General features: G+C 43.3%; 1 protein-coding gene across 5 annotated transcripts in view; it reads right to left on the bottom strand.

The window, feature by feature from the left end:
• The window catches only part of PPFIA3 (PTPRF interacting protein alpha 3), a 400,966-nt gene extending 390,293 nt beyond the window's left edge, over positions 1-10,673 (bottom strand). For all 5 annotated transcript variants that reach the window (XM_069200870.1, XM_069200869.1, XM_069200871.1 and 2 more), the window contains exon 1: positions 10,589-10,673. The gene's annotated coding sequence lies outside the window, so the exon portion shown is untranslated. The remainder of the gene's footprint in view (positions 1-10,588) is intronic.
• Positions 10,674-15,520: the final 4,847 nt, after the last annotated feature.

The raw sequence follows: 15,520 nt of genomic DNA, 5'->3' as shown, positions 1-15,520 counted from the left end.
AGTTTTAATTGGCACGCTGCATTGCAGTATCAGAATTCTTAATGTTATTTTCAGGAATATCTATTGAATGGTTAGGACTAGAAACTTAACTTTTATACATTATCTACAATTCTGCTATGAGCTTTTATTCAAGTGGTATTTCTTTATAGACTAACCCACATTTCACATAAATGTTTGTGTGTGTGTAACTTGTTAAATATGTTATACTTTCACAGTACCCTTTCTTGGGGAATACACCTTCTGCCCCACCTCCTCCTTGCTCCATCATCTCTTGCCAATATTTCTCTTTTGATCTAACCATCACCTGTCATGTCCACAACTCCTTCTTGGTCAACACATCTCTTGACACACTCCTTTAAGACAATCTATGCACGTCCACCTGACACCTCTGTAGATGCACACACTTCTTATCACTGCCTCTCTATTGTCCAAAAATGCCTCTTCTGTGACCCTTAACCTTCTGTTCCCGCTTCTCCCTTACCCTTGATCAATAAATCTTGCACCAAACCTCCCCCAATTCAGACACCTTTGCCAACACTTCTCTTTACAAATCTCGTTCCACATCTTCCTTGATCCATGCTCCTTCCCCCTTTGTTCATACCACGTTATTTCCTCACCTTCCTCTTGATTCACACACTTCCTGTCCCTTGCTTCTCTGTTAGTCCCAAACCTCCAGTTTCTACTGCTACATTGGGTGGAACGTTCCACCCAACTCCTTCTTGGTCCATACACCTCTTACACCTGCTTCTTCCTTGGTCCATATACCTCCTCTCCCAGCCTCTGCCTTAGCCCACAAATTTCACAGCATCACTTCTTCACTGGTCCAAGCACCACCTCCCTTTGCCTCTATTTACACCTCAGAGCTCCTATCTCAGCTTCACTCTTGGTCAATGCACCTCATCGTCCCACCTGTCTCTTGGCCCACGCACCTCTCACGCATTCCATTCCCTTGGTATTTAAGCCTTCCTCTCTACATTCTCCTCTGATCTCTGCACTTTCCGTCCCTGCCTCTTCCTCCTTAATACTTAGACCTCTGTCTCTGCATGCCCCCGGAGTCTGCCTTAGTCCATACATCACCTGCCAACACCACTCACTTTGTCCTTGTTTCTCACGCCTTCATCTTGCCATATGAACCACCTGCTCTACACTTTCCCCATGAACCAAACATCTCCTACCTCTCTCATGAGAGAGCATAAGCACACCAAGGCTGTGAATGGCACTGAGACGTGCGGGCTGGAAGATGCTGGCTAGAAGCCTGGTACAGCCCGTTCATTGAGGTATGCTGGCATCCAGGATGGGGAGAACAAGGCGTGAGGAAGGGATACCTAACAGGCACGTTTTATTACTGAATCCCGCAATAAGAGGAGTAGTGCCCAGGGCCAACATGCGGCTGCAAAAGCCATCCACAGGCGTTGCACGGCAGCCATGCTGTGCGCACATATCTGTGGCACGATGGATCTCACGCGCAGGTTGTTAGCATTTAGGGAACGAAAGGTGCTATATTTAGATGCAGAAAGGCAGGGCTGTCAGAACAACCCTTTTCCCACCTTCTCCCCCGCGACGGGAGCGGGAAGGTAGAGAAATGATCGGGCTACCGGAGGCAGGGCAATCAAGCCTCTGTGGGAATAACCCCTCCAGGAGCCGCTCTTGCAAAGGGGGTGGGGGGAAGCATAATTATACGTTAGGCCACCGGTCCAAGGATGGGATGTGGAGGGTCGCATCCAGGGCAGCAAGCAACGGGTGAAGGCGAGGCCCCGACACCAAGCCACCCTTGTTTCCTTTCACGCTCGAAGGGTGCAAGCTCGAGCTGTCACTCGGCGGCACGAGGCGAGGCAGGAAGGGGGCTGGGAGGGGGCAATCACCTCGATGGAAGGAAGGATGGCCACTGGGCCGAACCCAGCAGCGTGCGCAACTGTCAAAGCAAACCACTTCCCTCCGTGCCCTGCCCTCCGGGGAGCAGGAGGCAGACTGGAGCCGGGACAGACGTGCTCAGAAGCGAAAGGGCCCAATGGGATGAGGAATCGATCGCCGACCGTGGGCAACGGGGCCTAGCCGTGCAGTCGCGACAGGCCGCCTTCCCTAGGCCCGAGAGGCGGCAAGGCGGGCTAGCGGGAACCGCGGGGTGAGCAGGCACTGCCCGGACAGCACCACCCTCGTGCCCCGGTCCGGCTCTTCGACGCGGTGCTCCGGGGGCGCAGGGCCGCGCGCCCCACCCTGCGGTCTCGTCGGTGATTTATGGGGCGGGGGGATCTCCGCCCCTCCCCCCCCCCCGCGCGGTGCTGATAATCGCACATTCTCCTTTTTTTATTTTCGACGCAGAAGCGCTGGAAGCCTTGGGCAATGGCGGAGGGGGGCACCGAGTGCGCAGGGTCTCGTGGGGCTACGGACTTGGGCGGGTTCCATTCATGCACCAGGGAAGCCTGGAGCAGCTCCCGAGGATGGCCCTGGTCACACCTGGGGAGAGATGGCAGTGAGACCTCAGGGTGGCACCACACATTTACAAGCCCTTTAGACCTTCCGAGTAAAGGGCGATCTACTCTCAGTCCGTTTTGTGCCCTCCTTATTAGCCCATCTTCCACTCACATCTCTGGCGGCTCTAAAGATAAGGACGACCAGGCCCAACCGGTCTGCCCATAACGCCCGAAAGTGTGAATCCTAGGGCCACGCAGCCTGCCAAATCCCCAAAGATACAAACAGCCAGGCCAGTTATGTCTGCCACATCACTGCCGCTGTGAGCCAGGCCCTCCTAGCCTGCCCAAATCTAAGCCACACCGTGGGTCTGTCTGCCACCCCAAACATACAAGATCCACCCAACCTGCCTACACCCCTGAAATTATAGGTTCTAGGCGCGACCAACCAACCAACTCCCAATATACATACTGGCAGCCAAGCACAGAATGCACAGATGGGCCCTAGACTCGACATGAAAAACCCAGAAACATATGTGCTGCAAGGCCCTTCAAGCATGACCACAAACCTGCAGTTATGCCACACTGAAGATAAACTGTCAGCCAGGTCCATCAAGCCTACCCGCAATCCCACCAATTTGGGCTAGAAGGTCTATCGAGCCTTTTCTTTACAGACAGTCAGGTCCTTACAGTTTACCTATTTCAGTGTAACCTAATATTTCTGTAAATAAGGACAAGTACATGGGAACCATAAGGGTTATCAAGATAAACTGTTAGGCCGACCCAGTTTGCACATTTTCTTGTGGATAAGGAGCATGGGCATACTCATGCTTCAAGTTTCTCTGCATGCTGCAAGACAATACTAGACATGCTCTTCAGCTCAGTAATGCCAGAAGGATGAGAAATTACAACGCTCTAGGCAGAAGATAAGTGAGGGATGGGAGGCACACTTGAAAAGACGCCCCTGGAAGAAATGAGGTTACCACAGGAGAATACAGGGCAGAGGTGAACCTACTACGAGATGTTCTCCATGACCTATTAAGGTATCAAAAGGGTGTGCTGTTTTAAGACTGAAAAAATGCAGTAACCGCAAAACTTGGATAAAAATGTGAAAATAAAAATATGGATAGGTTTCAGCTAACTAAAAGTTTAAAGGCAACTGTGATGATTAAAGTTAAACGTTCAAAGGCAAATCACAAGGTTAAACAAAGGGGGTGTCCCTAGTATAGTCACCTCAAAATGCTAACTACAAAAAGCAAACAAAATTGATCACTTTAAGATTATTAGCCTGTGATTAATCTCAGAGCAATCAAGGATCTTGGAACATAATACAAACACATAGTATTATCAAAAGAAAATGAGGCAAGGAATAGCAACAATACATTCCACATCACAGATGAGTTTAATGAAAGGATTAGGCCTGGGAAAAGGGAATATCTGTGGTTAACAGGTACACCAGTATAAGACGTTTAAGGACACATGAAGTAAATAAAGATGTGGAAAGGTGACAGAAAATATTTGTTAACCCCACACGATGGGCTGTTACAGATGAGTTAATCAAAAGAGGATTGGGGAAGGAAGAAGATGATAACTGTGGTGATGAAAGAAACCCAGTATGTCACATACTAGATCAAAAATAAGAAAGTATGAGTAGGGTGGAGACTTTATGCGCTAGAAGGTAACCTGCTGAGACAAGATGTTCTATGTAAAATACGATAACACACGAATTGGAAGAAGATGTGAAATGTATGTCTTAGAAAGATGGGAAACAAGATAAATGGAACCACATTAGAGTAACCAAGGTGGCAAAAGTAAACCCCACATTAATACAATTAGGAGGGAAAAAGATGTGCAAAAAGATGAAAGAGTATGAGCAGGTAGGGTGGGATGAGATGAGCAAGTGGGGATTAAAACATTGGAATTTTGATGGAAATGAGAGGAGATGCAGATCTGAGAGGAACGAGGAGATGCTTTTGGAAAGAAGACACAAGAGCAAAGATTATGAACTGTTTTAAGGGTAATTTTCTTAGTCTTGGACTAATGAGGCCGATGAACATAAGGGAGAGGGTGCCAGACAGAGAACTGGTGTTTCTAGTATCAAAACTCACTGAACATATCGAAATGGAGGGACTGAAGAGGTGAAATTCAGTGTGGCTGGATGGACTGGTGTTAGGTTAGTGTGGAGATCTCAAGACCAGGTTTCGCTGGCACACCTCTTGAAGTTTCATGACTTGCGAAATAGTCAGTTACTGAAAACAGGTTGCAGACATGACTGCAGATCTGAGATGATTAAATACACAGAATGACACATACTCAGACACCCACACTGCACGCCGGCTCTTACAAACCGACAATAGCAAATTTAGACTCATCACAAGAACACACACCTTTATGTGAAAGAGCCTCCCTCTAATTATGGAGCCAACATCAATGAGTCCAAAATTCACCCAGGATCCCAACACAGCACAAGAGCACCAGCATAACATTGGCATGCCAAACCCCAGCCTCTGGATGGCATCATCTGGTCACCCAGGACAATAATGAACGAATTAAGAGCAAAATGATCTGTCAGAAAGGATGTGGGCAGGATAAAGACAACTAAAGCTGAAAGAAAATGACAAATCGAACAACGTACAAGAACAGAGCATGAAAAGTAAAATACCACTGATCCATGATACCATCTATGAAGGAACATCTTATGAAGGAGTGAAATGTAATGGAACCATGTAAGCAGCCATTGGCAAAGCCAATAGCTCTGACCTGGGATGCCATCTTTTAGCTTTGCCAATGTTTGCCACTTACCATGTAAGTGGACAACTTTTTGCGTGTAAGTGCATGTTGTGCCAGAGCATAATGCTGTCATACACAGAGCAACAAGCCAATGGCTGAAGTGCTCACCAAGGGCTCATATTCTATTGGGCTGAACACATATGTGAAGGGCACACTAATAGGCCATTAGATGAAGAGAGCGGATTGAAAACTCCTATAAGTAAGCTAGCTATATATGAGAAATCAAAAGATCTTTTTCAATGCCAGGCCTAAACAGGAAGCAAAAGAAGTGAGAGAGAAGTAGCAGGAGCTACAAAAGAAAAATATTAAAGAGAGGAAAACAGCCACAAAACAAAAAGTGACAGAGAGGACTAGTGGGTATAAGTGAGAGTAAAAGACATTGAGGAAGGAAGAGAGTAGGGGAATGAGATAATGGGCCAGGAAACTAAGGAGAAGAAGAGAGCTAGGAAAGGAAGTGATAGAGGAGAGCCAACAAAAGTCATATGACAAAAGAGTCTGGAGATTGAAAAGACAAGATCCAGGGAATGGCAGGCAAATGAAGCCATAGTGGAACGGAGACAAGAGAATGAAGTTAGGAGACACAAGGGAAGGAAACCAAATGGAGGAAGAGGAACAAGAAAATGAAGTGATGAAGAGGAAGAATCTAAACAAAGAAGCCAGAAGATGGAAGAAACTGAGAAAGACAGCCAGGAGAAGGAAGTATTAGGAGGCAAAAAAAAAATCCGGGAATTTAAAAGAGAAGGAATAGGAGATGCAGGGAAGGATCTGAAAAGGAGGAAGAGAGCTAGGGAAAGAACAGCTAAGACGAGGGCCAATAAAAAGTAATGTGAAGAAAGAGAGCCTGGAGAACAATGCAATGCAATCCAAAGGAAAAAGAGATGAGCTAAAGACTGTATTCTTGTTATTCTCTAAAGTGCACTAACATCCACCCTAGCTAGAGCAGTGCTACATAAAAAAATGTTAAGTGTATAAATTAATAATAAATACGAGACGGAAACAGAAGGGACGAAATAAACCAGGAGAAGTAATTGGGAGGAAGAGATCCAGGGGAAAGAAATCCACGAAGCGGCACCAGAAGGAATTAAGAGTGAAGAAGAGTTTTCACAAGGAAGAAATAAGGAGTTGAGGGAAAGAGAAGAAGAGCTAGGAGAAAGAGGATATCGCGAAGCAGAAATCCAGCTAAAGGAAGAAGACATACATGAAAAGAAAATGAAAGGAGGAAGACAGTCATGAGAAGGACACAAAAGAGGGGAGAGAGTCATGGAAGGAAGTGACAGAGGAAGAGTGTCATATCAAGGAAGATACAAAGCAGAATAGAGTCAATGAAGAAGCAGGTCACGGGAAAAGGCTAAATGAATAAATTACAGAAGGGAGGAAGTAGCTGGGAGAAAGTGTCATGGAACTGAAGATAAAAAGAAAACAAAAGGGATACACAAAAAGCAAATAACAGGAAGGAAATAAAGCTGAAGGAGAAAAAGCAATAAACTGATTAACTGATATGAAGGGTGCAATGCAGAGTGTACAACTGATTGGAATAAGCAAGCTAGGAGAAGGAAATGATGTGGAGGAGTTGAGTAAAGAAAATAATGCAAGAAAGAAGCAGTGAACCAGGGAGGTCAGTTAATGAAAGGACGAAAGCTTGGAGAAGGAAGTGATAAGCTTGGGGAAGGAAATTACATGAAAACAGCAACACAAATGAAGCTACAGAGACGAATTGAACAAGGAGAAGGATCAAATATTTGGGAAGAGAGTCATAGAAAGGAGATTACGGAGGGGAGCCAGAAGAAGAGCGTTACAGTGAAGATGAGAAACAAAACACAAATAAGGAAATAACAGAAGGAAGACATTTAGGAAAGGCAAGTTACAAAGGAAAAGAGAAGTTATGGAGTGGAAGAGGACCACTGACAGAATGGTGTAGGAAGAGACTGATAAACAGACGCCCTGAGAAAAGAGAATTGGCTACGTATGATAGGTAGGAGGCTAGCTAGTGGGTGATGTGAAGGGTATGTAGCGAGCCAGGTGAGCAAAGTGATAAAGAAGGCGAGGCAGAGGAAGGAATAGGAAGAAATAGAAGTAGGGGAAAGAACTGTAATGTAGGCAATGAGAAAGCGCTATTGGGGTGATATAGAGCCAGGGGAAGGCAGTGGTAGAGAAGATGCAAGCCTGATGTGGTGCAAGAGAATGGAATTTGAAGGAAGAAAGGACAGTCATGGAAGTAGAGTGTCAGAAGAATGGAAAGCAAGGAAGAAAAGTCAGTGGAAGTGGCCATCAAATAGCTCTACACAGTTCAGTTTGGACAATACCTCTATTTATAAATATGCAATATTTTGTGGTAAGTCAAACTGTGCAGAGTAGTCCAGCACAATGTAGGACAACATACTGGCACATAGCTACTCGTGGATGGCAACATGGCATCCAAATTGGGCTTTAATGTTATCAAAATCAATAAAGAGCAAACACATAAACAATCAGTTACTCAGCTATAGGGTGTGCATCATACTAGTAGACTAACAGGCAACTCTGAAGGTACAGCACAATTCCATTGAAAACGTAGATTGTATTACAGGGACCACACTTGCCATGCTATTTCTACTTCGACCCACATTACACAGTGCATGCAATGAGACATCCAGTAGTTCATAAATTATGCCTTTCAGGCTTGCTTTCCAAATAATGCAATAGGCTGTCTGTCAATGGCCTCACCAGTTCTCGACGAAACACAACTCTTAGAGAAGGCTCCATTAGGTAAAAGTACAGATAAGGGTTGGAAGTAATATATATGTAACCATTTGTGACTTTTTAAAATAGACAGCAGCTTTCTGCAATTTCAGACAATATTATTCTCACGAGCACTCTCATGCAAGTTCATCTCAGCAGAACCACTTAAATTTTCTCTTTAACGGCATCCCTAAAGCATTCACGCCAGTAGCAACATTCTACAGGTCACTCAGCAGTACCCTTCTATCTATCCGCCTCAGAAATGTCTTAAGTGTTCATCTCAGCAGTGACTTTTAAGAGCTCAAATCAGCAGCACCCAGCCATCAACTCAGAATGGTCTACCAGAGTCTGCCTAGGTAGCAAGCTCATACTGGTTTACCTCTAAGCTGCTTGTTGAACAGTTACAACTCAAATGCCCAGAAGCGGCATGAGACAGATATAACTCTCACATATTCATAGTGGAGAGGAGACCCAGGAATAAAAAGATGGGTAAAGCGTGTTGGGATGAAGAGAATAAAGGTGAGAATGCCAGAGGGAAAAGAGGATGATGGAGAGATTGGAAACAAGATGCTGATGATGGTGGCAGAGTAAACAACAAATGAAGACATCAGTGATAACGACAAAGGAATAGGTGCTAAAGTTGATGAGGGAAAAAAGGACCTATGGATGATGACATGGTAAGTGAATGAAAATGGACAAGCAAGAGGTCCCAAAAATAAAGATCGACCAGAGGAATGAGAGTGATGGGCAAATACCAAAGGAAACAAGATGCTGATGAGGATATAGTACCACAGAGATTTCTAAGAAGTTGGTGGTGGACCAGGTGATAAAAATCTTGGTGAAGCACCTTTTTATAGGATAAACAGACCAAGGGATCGGGAGCAGGGAGAGGAGCATGCCATTGAACATTTTCATTATGTGGAAAAGGGCAGGAAGATTAAGGAAGATTATTATGTGGATAGGAGAAAAGGATTGAAGATGATGTGTGAAGAAGAGTAGGGGACCAGTGATCATCATATGGAAAGGAGCAGGATACTGAAGATGATGATGTATAGATGAGTAGGGAAAGATTATGATCAATGAGGGGCAAAGATGATGGAGCAAGACTAGAGATTGGAATATTATTAGAGGGGACCAGGGAATGAAAATGGTGACTCCATCGTCATAAAAACAATGATGGGAGATCAGATGACTAGAATGGTAAAAGATGGACCAAGGAATCGAGATGAAGATTAAACAGGCAGATTTAAGTCACTGGACCAGAAATATGTTGGCGCACCACAGAGTAGATTAATATGGTTGACAAGAGGAATGATGAAGGTGAGACTAAGGCAAAGAAGAAAGACTTAGGGAGACAGACCACAAGTGGTGATGAACACAGTGAACCAAAAGGCGAAGAAAATTATGAACCGAGTTGATGAGATGAATGATGAACCAAGGAGACAGCAAAAATAAGGCCTACAACATCAAGAACTTCAGAGAACTACACAAGACATGTAGCAACAACATCACCAGTTTTGAAACCAACACATGCAATAAGCGAAAAAAAATCAGAGCCAAGCCTTCCTGTAATAAGTACCAAAGAGATTAAATAATATCCTTGTCAGAATCTACCAAGCACCACCTGTCCTCCACTTCAGGGGGAAAAAAAACTCAGGAACACCCACACTTCAAACAACACCTTGTCGATATGTAAACTCACTAACGCATGGCATTCCAGAAGAGCGTTCACGCACCACCTGCTCACAACTTCTCCCTGCCTTCCCCATTCCTACCACCCCCATCGTGTTACTCCCTCATTGTAGAGCTCCATTGTTGTGTAGCTTGATTCCAGAAGTATAAAACAACATATGTGCTATGATGATATAGTTGTATGACGCAAATGAAAATGGCATGATGGTTGAGGAAAATGATGGAACAGATGACAAAAATAAACCAGCGAGTTGCTTACAAAGATGATGGAGAGAGGGGCGAGGTGGAGGGTGAGTAGTGAGAAAAATAAAGATCATAAGTATCATAACATTCGTGGCAGACCAAGAGAGTGATGAAGACAGCATGGAAATAAAAAGATGGTGATGGTGAGAAAGTGGTGATGATGATGGGATATGGGGATGGACCGACCCTGATGGGTGATGAAAATGGACCAGGTGGATAATGAGAATGAGGATTTGCCAAGAAGAAGGGTGATTGGTCACGATGGACCATGGGATAACGAGGACATTGATGGATGGGTGATGGTGGGAGGGGGGTGGCTGGTGAAAAGAAATGATAATGGGTCTATGGTGCTGATGATGATAAAGATGGACCAGAGGAATGATAATGAATGTACGACCAAAAGAATAATGATACTGACGGCCACTGAGTGACATGGGTTGAGTGAGATTTTGGAGATGGAGTGGCTATGATGGAACGGGAAAAAGACGAGTGACCAAGAATAAGAGGAAAACGAACCGGGAAAAGAAAAATCATAAATACGGACCTAGGGGATGGTTACTACATACCGTGAATAGGGAGTGATGAGGAAGAACCACAGTAGAAGACGAACAAACAGAGGGGTGGTGAAATGATGGTCTAAGGATGAAGATGGGGGAGAGGCACGGAAACGATGGGCTAAGGGCATGATGGTGAGCATGAGGTGAGGATAGTAGCGTTGCCCGATTGCCTCTTGTTACCTGGCTGAATGCTTCTCCGGCCGGCGGGTCCCCGCCCCATCCTCCCTTCTTCGCTGTCCCTCAGAACCCCGAGTCCGCTGCTCGCTACCGACAGCAGCGGCGCGAGACTGAGGGGCGGGCCTGCCTTTGGTACCCTCCGACAGAAGAGACCACCGCCCCTCCCCTTTAAGGATGGGCCGTTAGACTGACATCTATTGTCTCCAATCCACATACGAAACTTTACCCCGATGGGTCGGGCTCGCTCAGAATTTGAACGACGTGCTCAGTAACCAGTGGCACGGTAGTGCCAATGAAAAGGGATTGCCAATCAGACGTAGGTAGGGGGCGGGAGGTTGCCTTGAGAATGATGTCATCCGGTGTGTGCAGAGCCAGCTTAAAGGGGAGGGGACGAGGTACAGGTAAAGATTCTGACAGCTGTGGTCTGATCCCTCTCTAATATGAATGGACCAGTCCGGGCTGGGGCATCTACGAGACTTCTCCAAAGGTTGGAGCGACTCATTTTCATTTCGTGGGAGCAGGGTCTATGTTAGTATAACCGTGCACAGTGGTGGTTTGCAATTATTAGCAGGCTGGGGTTAGATTTCGGTTGTTTATTTATATGTTTAGTCTTTAATTGAATTTTTTGTCACGAAATAAACCACGATTTCAATATAGAAGTGTGTATAATGTATTGATGTTTTAAATTTTCTTCAAGAACTATATAACAGCAGAGCATTTAGCGATTTCCAACGAAAATAGCAATATATGGTCCAAATTCAAAGTAGATGTGGTCCAAAATGAAAGTGCACCTACATGTTTGAGACTGGAAGTTTCATTGGAGTCTGAAACCACAACACCCTCCTTATAACTTCACAGTAAAATAAAGATTGTTATTTTCTCTGTAGCTTAACGATCACCCAGGAGTTGAGTACACTTGTCTCATGCTATTAAATTGATATTGTTAAACTATACAACGAGAAGAATGTAATAACCCTTCACTGTAACATATTCCAATGCACATGTTTTACCGTTTCCTGAATGTAAGACAGCAGCTACAACATACACGACCATAAAAGTAAAACATCAGTGCACACATTATAACATTCATAAGTGGTTGATAAATGACATGAAATATAAAAACAACTGTGAAATTATATGAAATACCATCCCAGTACAAATAAGGATGTAGTTGGTGGCCCTTAGTCGCAGAATCTAAAACGATGTCTGATCATAACACCAGAGTATCAAATGGAGCTGGCTTCAATGCAGTGTTGTACTCCTGCTATATTATTATTATTATTATTATAATCATCATCATCATCATTATTACTATTCGAGTAGCTCTTAATCACTTTACTGGCAACAGCATGCATTCCTAACTTAGCATCATGTTCATATTGTATTTCTCTGCTATACCCACTTCTCCTCAAGACCTGGAAAGGGCAGACGTTTCTCCTTCCCCAACATTGTTACTTACCCTTAAATCCTGTTTTCAGCCTACGTGGTCACCGCTCTGCAGTTTCTATCTTCAGCATCCCCCTCAGTCTTTCACCATATACGAGCACAACCACACAGATGGGCTTCCAAGCTTTAGCATCCCCATTGTCTCTTTTAACCCTAGGCCAGTTTCTATGTCTTCCATGTTGTGCAGAATTGTATATGTACCATGGAATGTTGCAACTTGTCTGTTTTTTATTTTATCTTTATTTCTTTTTGCTAGCTTCTTATAAAAGATATTAAAATCATAAGAAACTGAAATGTTTTAGATATTACAATGTACCACTGTTGTAATCCTAAATGGCCGCAGGTTCATATTAATGCCCGTTCACACATGAATATGCGTTGATTCAAAAATCCAGTTTTGTGCAAATAAAGATAATAGACATATTAAATGAAACAAGTTACAGTCATTAAATTATTCTACTGCTCATGCTTAACTATGTTTTCGCTAACACTCTTATTTCCCTTGCCTTTAATCATCGTTATCTAATATGCTTTCTTCCTTGTCTCAATAGCTAAACATTTTTATACATTGTAAGGAATCATTAATGATTATGCATGTGAATAACACACTTGACTTGCCAGAAAAAGAATCTGCAGAGTCTCAAAGCAATGCTTCTCTAGCACAGATATTTTGCTCAATCACAAATTTACAAAACAAATCTATACATGCGTAAACTGTACTGGTGGTCCGCAATGTGTGTTTTCTTCCCACAGCTACCTGTGGTGCAAACTATCCACCTCTGATCAGGTCAGCATTTGGAGTAGGTACAAATCTCACTAAATTTCAGGTTTGTGGAGTAAGGTAGTGTGACATGCATCTTACGTAACTTATAGTCTTTATTTCAGTCGTGATATGATGTAGACTTGTGCTGGGGAATGCTAAAGACTCAAAGAGATATCCTATACCAGCATTGCAAGCCCCATGTATACTCCCCATGGTGTACGCCATGAGCAGCAGTAGGGCTAGCTGAGTCATTGGTGGCACCTGGTACGAAAATCTGTGTTGGCGCTGACCTCCTCCACTTACACCCTTCTCCACAGATTACCTCATTATCACCCTTCAACAGTGCATGCCATCTCTCCATAGGACCTATCATTCTTATTTAATTTTTGTTATAGCACTGCTTATCCCAATGTGGAGTACCAGAGCACTTTACATCTGACACACACAGCATACAGAGGCAATTAATCATGCAAGTATGTAAACCAATGTTTAGCAATTGTTACTTATGGAGCATTTAGCTCTTCTTCTTTAGGTGATGGGTCTTTCTTCCTAGAAGGTCAAGATGTCACTTTGAACAAATCATTAAGTTACAGTGTTACTTTGGTGAAACAATAAGGACCCAAATCGGAATTGAAGTTAAGGGATTTTATTGCAAATTAATAATCAGGTTAATGTAGACAAATCTAAAACATACTGTAGATCTACAGAAAAACAACACAATAATCACATTTCCTGGAGAAGTGTAGGCAAATTAGCATAAGGCAAACCAAGAATTCGGTTACAACAATAGAGAATATCAGCAGTAAGATTTGATGTTCAGACAAAAGTCTTTGTTCTTCCACTCCTATACATTGGTACAGTCTAAGGGCATCTACCTCAATTAATCTATAAAGGGTAGAGAAAAATCCCAGAATGTCAAAAAGCTATGACAAAAGAAAATATTTCTGGAAAAATGCATAGGGATGAAAAAATAGAAAGTGAAAGTTCAGAAGCTTGGTCAAGAGTCTTCTTACTAAGAGTCAAGTGTTAGCCTAAGCCACACTCAGCAAATAATCAGGACAAGGGGGAAGTCAGAGGTCTGTACCTCTCAAAGTCCAAAGGGATAGTGTTATAAATCAATCTGTGAGTATGCTAGTTAATACCACATAATTCTGTTAGGTAACACACTCTTCCTACTAGCAGGAGCTCCAATTTATTCTTCTGCAGCAGCGACTCCTCGGGAATGGTGGAGAAGCGTCGCCCCCTGCCTCAGAGCCAGCAGCAGAAAAATAAAAGGATATTTTACTATCATTTTATTTTGCTGCTGCTGGCTGAGCCAGCCTGTGCAGGGAGGGGCCAGGCCATGGGAGGAGGGAGGCAGGAGAGGGGAGTGGACTGTGCCCTTAAGTATGTATGTCTGTTTGGACATGCAGAGTTATGTTTCTCCAACACAGCTGTATTTGACAGCCACGTTGAAGAAACAGCACAGACTCCCTGTGCCTGAGTGAGCAGCAAACCAGCCTGCATAGGCCAATCCCCATGCTGCTTTCATGCTAGGTAATAGCATGAGCACAGCGCAGGGATTGCACAGGGAGTCTTTGATGCTGGGACCAGGAAGCAGAGAAGCATGAGGTGACCGGCAGCACCAGATACGTGTATTTTATTATTACCCCCGCTGCCCCTCACACCCCCTCCATCCGCCCCAACACTTTTAATTTATGTCGTCCGCCACTGGTCTCATTATGTAACTTGCAACATTCACATTCTATCCCAGAGCAGTTCTGAGCACACTGCTGTTCTTGGTCATCGTTTGCAGCATGTATGAATAAGGAACAGAAATCTCACATTCGATTTCTCCATGTTCTTTCATCAAGGTCTTTTTCACAAAGTCACTATTACTAAAAGAATAGTACATCTATTTTCAAACCAACATTTTATGTGCATGCACCTGAAATAAAATGACACGTTAGCAGAAAGGGAAATCCATTTCTCACATTAGAGGAAATACAGGCCTAGTGGTGTCAACCTAAAATATTACTCTTTAATGTACATTTAATTCCATGTTATGTCGTACACATTTTAATTGTAGCATTCATGTAAATGTCAATTACATATTGTCAAATAAAGCCTCAGGTTACAGTAAATATGAATGAAATACATTAATGACTATATAAACCAAAACATGAATGAAAATGAATTTTTAACTTTGAACCATAAGTATTAGGGCACACATCACATAAATTGTTTTAGTTTCTAATGAAATTACACTCCATTAATATGAGGATGTTTTTTCTTACTTATTTCAATGATTACATTTCATTTAGTAGGGTTAAGACACACAGTATACATTGTTCCTAACACTACAGTGAAAGCACTTCATTTCTGAATCTGAGTTCACCACTTTACATTAATAACATTAGAACACATTATATGAAATGTGATATATGCATATAGGCTAAGTAGTGATGTGAGGGGTGGGCCAAAATTATGCTGCACCGCACCATTACATAAGAATAGGAGGTCTCCGGAGTGCAGTAGTCACATATCATCCATAGTGGTAGAAACCTTATGTTAAGAATGTTTGGTCAGGAGAAATACAAACTCATGTTTGAAAATGTAGTGCAGTGGAAGGGGTTGCCTGCACTAATAAGAATTGATTACTACCCAAAGGAACCCTTTTTTAGAAACCTTAAAATGACAAAAGATTGAGATAAAAATAATACGGCTCTAAACATATGTCATGCAGT

This window comes from Pleurodeles waltl, chromosome 7 (assembly GCF_031143425.1).
Source record: "Pleurodeles waltl isolate 20211129_DDA chromosome 7, aPleWal1.hap1.20221129, whole genome shotgun sequence".
NCBI classification, from domain to species: Eukaryota; Metazoa; Chordata; class Amphibia; order Caudata; family Salamandridae; genus Pleurodeles; species Pleurodeles waltl.
Note: the sequence above shows the minus strand (reverse complement) of the source record. Positions and strands in the feature narration are given on the sequence as shown.